The 7,421-nt window shown below is 35.7% G+C and overlaps 1 non-coding gene across 1 annotated transcript; it reads right to left on the bottom strand.

The window, feature by feature from the left end:
- Positions 1-5,613: 5,613 nt before the first annotated feature.
- On the bottom strand, positions 5,614-5,747 carry LOC137225622 (small nucleolar RNA SNORA43). Its single transcript, XR_010943933.1, has one exon. It is a non-coding gene; the product is annotated as a small nucleolar RNA SNORA43 (small nucleolar RNA).
- Positions 5,748-7,421: the final 1,674 nt, after the last annotated feature.

The following is a 7,421-nucleotide window of genomic DNA, read 5'->3' as shown; positions in this document are numbered from 1 at the left end:
ATCCTCCCAAACTGTACCTCAAGAGGCCTTTTATGCATTGCATCAGCAATTAAATAGAGTTTCTGTTGTTCCCCATCCTACAGTAATTGGTATTGTCATTGTGGGAAGAACTTAGCAGTTCTCATAGGTGTGTAGTGCTGTATTGTTGTTTTACTTTGTGTCCCTAATGATAAAAGATGTTGCTCATATTTTTGTCCGCTTATTATCTGTTTATCTTCTTTGACCAGATGTCTTTTCAGATCTTTACCCATTTTTAATGTAGTTATTTGTGGTATAGTTCTTTGTATGATTTGAGTACAAATTCTTTATCAGATATGTGTTTTGCAAATATTTTTCTTCCAGTTTTTTGCTTGTCTTTTGGCTTTCTCAAGAAGGTATTTCATGGAGTAGAAATTTTTAATTTTATATGTTATTAACTTTTTTCCTTTTGTGTGTTGGCTTTTTGTGTTGTGTGTTAAAAGTCAAAGCTCATCATCTATGTGACCAAACCCATGGTCATATAGATTTCTTCTATAATTTTTTTTATAGTGTTCTATGTTAAATGTGTCTGTGGGCAATTTTGCATGACTGTTGGTGTAAGCTGTGAAGTTTGTGTCTACAGTCTGTTCATTGCATATGGTTTCTAACTGTTTTTTGAGAAGTTATGTGATATTTGCCTCCGTCCATTTGAATTCCCAAAGGTGAGCGGATTCAGCAGGACGGCCAGCCTCCTGGGAATTGGCCTCCACTGAACTGTGGGGGTGCGGCCTGCATTTCCCAGTCTTCGCCAGCAGAGGGCGATAAGCCCGCCCCTCTTACCAGTGCAGCACCTGGCTGTTCTGCCCCCAGTCTTGGCCTCCTCAGGACCCGCCTGGGATTTGGCTTCAGAACAGTGCAGGGCTCTGTCCACACTGAGAGGCACTCAGTTTCCATGGAAAGAAAAGGTGAGGAAAGTGGGGAGAAGCTTCCTGTGCATGGCTGACTGCCTGGGGAAGGGGGTCCATCTGCAGAGGATCCAGCAGAGGAAGGGCTTGATGTAGAAAATAGTAGTTTTATTTAATTTTGTGTGTGGTGCAGACATTTTGACATGGTGTGCTTATGTAGTTCTGTAATATGGCTTGAAGTCAGGCAGTGAGTTTCCTCCAGCTACTGTTCTCCTTTCTCAGGATCTCCTTGGCTGTTTGGCATCCTTTGTGATTCCACATAAATGTTAGGATTGTTTGTTCAGTTTCTGTGAAAAATGCTATTGGAATTTTAGCAGGAATTGCTTTGAATGTGTATATTTGGGTAGAATGGACACTTCAGGATGATCAATTCTTTCCATCCATGAACAGAGGATCTCTTTCCATTTATTTGCATCTTCAATTTCTTCATCAATATCTTAACATTTTCATTGTGCAGGTCTTTCACATCTTTGGTTAAATTTATTCTTAAGCATTTTGTTCTTTTGATGTTATTGTAAATGAGTTTTCTTAATTTCCCTCTCTGATGGTTCACTACTAGCTGTCTAGGAAGATAAATGTTTTTGTCTATTTTGTATCCTGCAGCTTTCCAGAATTCATTTATTAGCTCTCACTCCCGTGGGAGAACTTCTGTGGCATAATTTATTCTCCAGTTTTGTGGTTTGCCCACTGGGTGGTATAGGGTTTGATTATATCACGATTATATCATGAGTGATTATATCATGAGATGGTATACCATCTCATGGTTTCTTCTTTAAGTCTTTGGTTGTAGGTATCCTTTATTGGTAAATTACACTCCTTTTGTATCAGTGGTTGTTGAGTGGTTAGTTGTGATTTCGGTGTGCTTGTGAGAGGAGGTGAGTGCAAGGTCCTTTTACTCTGCCATCTTGTCCCAAATGAAATCAGTTTTTAAAAATACTTCTTTCTTCTGTCCCAGAGCCTTTCCCCCATTGTCCTCATCCAGGCTCCCAATAGAGCATGGAGAATTATCTCCATGAATTAATAACTTTCAGGTATTGAAAATACTCCCTTTGTGAGAGATGAAGACGGGAAGGCATGGATATCCAAGATTCCCAGTGCTATGGGGTTCACTGTTGGGATCTTCAGAAAGTAGGGGGAAATGTGTGATTAGTTTACAGCTGGATGCTACATCAGCTATTTGAAACAGGAATAAGAAAATACTCATATATACAGATGACCTTAATGGTCTTGAATTCTTCAGAAAGTTCTAAAAATAAATAGTATGAGAGACCATTCTCTATATTGGTAAGAAAGACTATTTAAATGGGCTATTAGGAATACAGAATATGGGAGGTATATTTGGGTTGAAATTTGCTTAAACCTAACATTTTTCGTGATAGATTCAGATTATGATTTTCCTTATTGTGGCAAAAATACCCAAGTAGATATAGTGTGTCTTTCATTCTGCTTCAGTCACCTGCTATTTATTTCTCCCATTACACCTGATATTTGCTGGTTCAAGCTGCTTTCTGTGACCTTCCAGGACTAAGAAATTCATTCTTTTTTCCTATTTATCTTTAACAAGAGTCTTGAAATATTTAGTGAGGTATGTGCATATACCATCTCAGTCATTGTAGAAACATCATTTCTTTCTAGTTTCTCTTTGCTTGTCATTGGCTTCGAAATATGAACTCTCAACTGCATTGAGTAGAGATACTGCACTTTGTAAGTGGAGGTTTTCACTAGTCTAACTTATGATCTGACAGTATTCATTATACTCAACACTCATATCTCAGACTTAATATTCTTTGTCACTTCTTTGCATTTTCCAAAAAGTTTACAAGAATCATATTACTTAACTATGTTCAACAGTGTTAAGTTTCTGAAATATAGCTCAGCACAAATGATAAAGTTTTTCAAAGAAATAAAAGATTCAAAAACAAGAGCACTAATTTATTTTATATCATTGTGTATGTTCTCATCCTAGTGTATTTTAAAAACAAAGAATATAATCCACAAATAGATTTATAAGACTAAATTAAAAATGATTTTGATTTCACTGACATGAATATTTTCCTCAGTATGACTTTTAATATGTACAAAGTGCCCATTTAAATGTATGTCTGTATGTATGAAATGTCAACAATATTTAATCCACTTTTTCTTGTTTCTCTTATTCTTCCTAGTTAAAGAAACTTCTGTAGAAATTAATTAGGGCTGTCTTTGTCTCTTTCTGTGTTTTTAAACAAATTCTACTTCAGGTAAACTGGAGTAAAACTGAAGCTCTAATATTTACTGAGGGTTTGACAAAATATCTCAAAAAAGAGGAATTGTAATATTATTTTTCTTAAACTATAAAAACTATTCATGTGGTGCATTCAGTACTTTTCAAAAATTGTTATAAAGATATATAGTACATAGTAAATATTTAAAAAGGATTGTTGCTGTTATGCTTACTATTCTATTAAACATGTAAATCCATAGAACTCTTTCAGTTTCAAGTTAACTATGAATTCTTACTTTTCATTCCTACATCTGCTATTCAAAATTGTGGCTAATGAATCAGAACCTATGGCATCACTAGCTAAAATTGAGCTTGTTAAAAAAGTGTAATTCAGGCCTGATCCCAGAATTACTGAATTGGAATCTGCATTTTGACAATATCCCCAGTGTACATGTATATCCATTAAAAACTGAAAGGTATCTTTCTAACTCACAATGTTCTTACCATATGAGAAATACACAAATTTTATCCAATATGATATAAACAAAACAGTCAAAAATGCATATGCCTGTGTTGGGACCATCACTTTATAAGTTTTCTTCCAGATAACTACAGTCTCTACAGTGGTTTTGTGGATCACATGTCATCCCCTTTTCTTGTAGTTAGAAACACAGTAGAGAATATTACTTTGTAAACAATTATATTATTGGATAATACATGACACTCTCATAATTAAAACCAGTTCTCTTAACTTGCTGTTTTCATCTTGGGTCCAATTATGAATTCTTCCTATGACCCACATGGCATATGTACTTTCTTTTATTAATTTTTATTGGAGTATATTTGCTTTACAATGTTGTGTTAGTTTCTGCTGTATAGCAAAGTGAATCAGCTATACATATACATATATCCCCACTTTTTTGGATTTCCTTCCCATTTAGGTCAGCACAGAGCACTGAGTAGAGTTCCCTTTGCTATACAATAGGTTCTCATTAGTTATCTATTTTAAATTTGGTAGTGTATATATGTCAATCCCAATCTCCCAATTCATCCCACCTTACCCCCAGGTATCCATATGTTTGTTCTCTATGTCTGTGTCTCTCTTTCTGCTTTGCAAATAAGTTCATCTGTATGATTTTTCCAGGTTCATCTGTATGATTTTTCTACATATAAGCAATACTATACAATATTTGTTTTTCTCTTTCTGACTTACTTCACTCTGTATGACAGTCTCTAGGTCCATCCACGTCTCTGCACATGGCACAATTGTGTTCCTTTTGATGTCTGAGTAATATTCCATTGTATATATGTACCACATCTTCTTTATCCATTCCTATGTTGATGGACATTTAGGTTGCTTCCATGTCCTGGCTATCGTAAATAGTGCTGCAATGAATATAGGGATGCATGTATCCTTTTGAATTATGTTTTCCTCTGGGTATGTTCCCAGGAGTAGGATTGCTGGGTCATATGGTAGTTCTATTTTTAGTTTTTTAAGGAACCTCCACACTGTTCTCCATAGTGGCTGTAATAATTTACATTCCCACCAACAGTGTAAGAGGGTTCCCTTTTCCATAAATACTTTTTATTTCAGGGACTACTGACATCCAGGATGTGGCTATAGATTTCTCTGAAGAGGAGTAGGAATGACTGGACATTGATGAATGGGAATTGCACAGGGATGTGATGTTTGATATTTATAGGAACCTAGTCTCCTTGGGTGAGGAAACCTTCCTTTCAGAATTCATTATCCACCCACAGAGTCAAGGTTCCTTCATTTGTAGAATGTCGCTTGGAATCTTCTGCTTCTTACAATAGAGTTTCAGATCCGAACTTTTTGGGAAAATTTGGGAGTCTGTGGGTATAGATAGAAGGGCTTGGTGATAATTCATCATAATTCTAATGTTCCTCTTACTTGAGGTAATCTGCAGCCTTCACTTTAGATTAGTGGCAATTCTATAGGATCATTTGTATAAAATAGTGTTGCCTCCATTTTAAAATCATGTTTCCACCCATAATTTTGACTCAGCATTACTTGAATATAGATCCCAGGATCTGATTTTTTGCTGTTGCCTACTATAATAAAGGTTCTTTTAAAAATCAGTATTTGGGATTCCCTGGTGGTACAGTAGTTGAGAGTCTGCCTGCCGATGCAGGGGACATGGGTTCGTGCCCCAGTCTGGGAAGATTCCACATGCCGCAGAGCAGCTGGGCCCATGAGCCATGGCCATGGAGCCTGTGCATCCGGAGCCTGTGCTCCACAATGGGAGAGGCCACAACAGTGAGAGGCCTGTGTACCACAAAAAAACAAAAAACAAGTATTTTGGGAAATCATATTCTAGACTATTTTACTCTTCCTTCTCTTATCACCTGATCATAATACTAGACTGGAAATAGAAAAACCTCCACCAAAACGTATGTTGCTTTTTCTATTGAAGAAGTCTTGTTGTTACTAAGTCACAACTGGTCACTTTTTTTCTTTTTTTGCTGTGTCCAGCTACAAACCATTCTTAGTACCCACTGTTCTGAGCACTGAGCATAGAAATAGCCACTTCCTCTCTGACCCAATGTCACAGGTGCAGCAGAGCAGCTGCACTGCTAGGGCCAGAAGGTCTGGCATCTGCAGGGTACTATCCCTTCATTTCACCCACTGGAACTGATCACCTTCATGGAGCAAAAGAAGGATCCTTAGATTTGAAGGGAAATAAGACAATAGCTATATACCCAGGTACATGTGAATGGATAAACTGTATTTGTTCCAAATTCACACTGCTAAAATAATGTGTATCTATTTAGTCTTACAATGATTTCTTTGCAGATATATGGAATATATTTATTATTGATATTGAATGAAATATTTTAAAATTCCATATTGCTTTACAACAATAGTAGAGGATTTTTAACACCCCATTTACACTAGTGGATAGATCATCCAGACAGAAAATTAATAAGAAAACACAAGCCTTATATGACACATTAGACCAGATAGACTTAATTGATATTTATAGGACATTCCATCAAAAAGCAACAGAATAAACTTTCTTCTCAAGTGTACATGAAATATTCTCCAGGATAGATCACATCTTGGGTCATAAATCAAGCCTTGGTAAATTTTTTAAAATTGAAATCATATCAAGCACCTTTTCTGGCCACAATGCTATGAGATTAGAAATCAATTACAGGACAAAAAACTGTAAAAGACACACACATGGAAGCTAAACAATATGTTACTAAATAATCAATGGATCACTGAAGAAATCAAAGTGGATTTTTAAAAATACCTAGAGACAAGTGACAACAAAAACACGGAAATCCAAAACACATGGGATGCAGCAAAAGCAGTTCTAAGAGGGAAGTTTATAGCAATACAATCTTACCTCACAAAACAAGAAAAATCTCAAATAAATATATCCTTGAATCTAAAGCAACTAGAGAAAGAACAAACAAAACCTAAAGTTAGTAGAAGGAAAGAAATCATAAAGATAAGATCAGAAGTAAATGAAATAGAGATGAAGAAAACAATAGCAAAGATCAATGAAACTAAAAGCTCATTCTTTGAGAAGATAAACAAAATTGATAAACCTTTAGCCAGACTCATCAAGGAAAACATAGAGAAAACTCATATCAATCAAATTGGAAATGAAAAAGAAGTTACAGCCAACACCACAGAAATACAAAAGATCATAACAGACTACTACAAGCAGCTATATCCCAATAAAATGGACAACCTGGAAGAAATGGACAAATTCTTAGAAAGGTACACCCTTCCAAGACTGAACTGGGAAGAAATAGAAAATATAAACAGACCTATCACAAGTAATGAAATTAAAACTGTGATTAAAAATCTGCTAACAAACAAAAGTCCAGGACCATATGCCTTCACAGGCACTATCAAACATTTAGAGAAGAGTTAACACCTATCTTTCTCAAACTATTACAAAAAATTGCAGAGGGAGGAACACTCCCAAGCTGATCCTAAGAGGCCACCATCACCCTGATACCAAAATCAGACAAAGATACCACAACAAAAAGAAAATTACAGGTCAATACCTCTGATGAACGTAGACGCAAAAATCCTCAACAAAATACTAGAAAACAGAATCTAACACCTCATTAAAAGGATCATACACCATGATCAAGTGGGATTTATCCCAGGGATGTAAGGTTTTTTCAATATATGCAAATCAATCAATGTGATACACCATATTAACAAACTGAAGAATAAAAACCATATGATCATCTCAATAGATGCAGAAATAGCTTTTGACAAAGTTCAACACCTATTCATGATAAAA

The sequence above is a fragment of the Pseudorca crassidens genome, chromosome 5 (genome assembly GCF_039906515.1).
Source record: "Pseudorca crassidens isolate mPseCra1 chromosome 5, mPseCra1.hap1, whole genome shotgun sequence".
Classification (NCBI taxonomy): Eukaryota; Metazoa; Chordata; class Mammalia; order Artiodactyla; family Delphinidae; genus Pseudorca; species Pseudorca crassidens.
This window is presented reverse-complemented; position numbering and strand designations above follow the sequence as displayed.